The following is a 1,716-nucleotide window of genomic DNA, read 5'->3' on the forward strand; positions in this document are numbered from 1 at the left end:
GGGTGCCAGGTCTCCTAACACCTCTGCCGAGAACAGAGCCCTGACACACATGGGTTTGACCCTCCTGTGAGGGCATATATTTTTTAATTGTACTTGCTTGGGGTGTTTTAGAGCCCCTTCCTTTCACAGCTTTACCCCTCATGATATTAACGTATTTTCTCTAGACTTCCCATACAATTCCAGGACAGGAAGATTATTACTTCTCAGTATATTGGGGTTATCACTTGACTGGGCTAGAGTAAAATTCCTATATAAGCGTCCACCTGTTTCCTCCCTGGGGTCTCTTTTGTCTCTTTCCTTTTTTCCTCTCCTCCTCTCCTTCTCCTCCCTCCTCTTGGGTGTCCCCGCTTCACTTCTTCTAAATCCACCAAGTAACCCCCCCAAAAAAAATCCTTAAACAGACCTAGTCCTTATAGCTTTTTGACTCACCCTCTTCAGTGCCCGACATAGATCTCCTCTGCTTCACCTTCCTCTGTCCCTGCTGTTGCTTCCTGAACACAGCTTCACTTTCTCTGACCTCCTTCCTAGGAGTGTTTCAGGGCACACACCGGTAGGCTGGTCTGGTCTGGGGTGGTCACCGTCACTGTGGTGATCACCTTCCGTGGGATTCACTAAGTTTCACTTGCTTCTGGGATGGATGAATAGGCCCCAGGTGCGGACTGACCATTCTGGCATTGCTCTAAGGGCCCGGAGTCAGTAGGGGGCCCCATGAGATGTCCCTGGTAGCTTTCTTAGGCTTTTTGGGTGTGGTTTGAGTGTGGTCGAGGACACAGGAGCCCCATGATCCCCTATTGCCCGGTGGCCCAATGAGTTGCCAGTCCGTCCCTGGTAGGCCCTTCTCCACTTACACCCAAACCGATGTTCAGACGTTCTCAGTCTCTCTCACTCCAGCTGGCAGCCTCCACTATGGGGGGACCGTAAAGTGTAAGCTCCTCTGTTACAGAGATTGATGTGACTGTGGGGGAGGGGACATTAGAGTGCAGGGGGCGGACTGACCATTTGGAAACTTGGGCACTGCCTGAGGGCCTGGGGTCAGTAGGGGGCCCCATGAGATGCCCCTAGTACCTTTTCCATAGGCTTTTTTTAGTTTGGGCAAGGACACAGAGGCCCCATGATCCCCTATTGCCCGGGGGCCCCATGAGTTGTCAGTCTGCCACTGTTTGAGTGTAAGCTCCTCTGGTACAGAGACTGATGTGACTGTGGGGGAGGGGACATTAGAGTGTAAGCTCCTCTGGTACAGAGACTCATGTGACTGGCTCAGTGTTCTCTGTACAGCGCTATGGTATATGTCAGAGCTCTATAAATGTATATTAATAATAGTGTGTGACTATGGGGGGACTTTGCTTCTTGGCCTTTTGGCTAGGATCAAGTGTAGTATCTGTTGTTATCAGTGTCCAGGAAGGGCGCTCCGACGTCATTCTTGCCTTTTGGTGAGGATGGCTGGCTGTATAGTACCCCTGCTGGCACCCTAAGTGCACTTTTTTGTGTCGGTGTTTTGCACTTGCATGTTTTTTGTACACTTACGGGTTTTAAGTGAACTTCGGCGGACTTAAAAAAAAAAAATATATGGTTAGTAAAACCCAGTTTGGGACCTGAAGTCTGGAGGCTTCGTAGAGACTTGGGTGGGATGAAGTCTCCAATTCTGGGTTTTCAGTAGAGACCTGACTATAGTTCTGTGCTCCTCCCCAGCAGACAGAGGAGGTCTCTGCCCAGGAG

The 1,716-nt window shown here is 50.3% G+C and overlaps 1 pseudogene; it reads left to right on the forward strand.

Moving 5' to 3' along the window:
- Positions 1-1,339: 1,339 nt before the first annotated feature.
- Positions 1,340-1,503, forward strand: LOC149428973 (U2 spliceosomal RNA; annotated as a pseudogene).
- The last annotated feature ends 213 nt before the right edge of the window (positions 1,504-1,716 follow it).

The sequence above is a fragment of the Staurois parvus genome, unplaced genomic scaffold (genome assembly GCF_062004578.1).
Source record: "Staurois parvus isolate SC_StPar_1 unplaced genomic scaffold, SC_StPar_1.0 ptg002883l, whole genome shotgun sequence".
NCBI lineage: Eukaryota > Metazoa > Chordata > Amphibia > Anura > Ranidae > Staurois > Staurois parvus.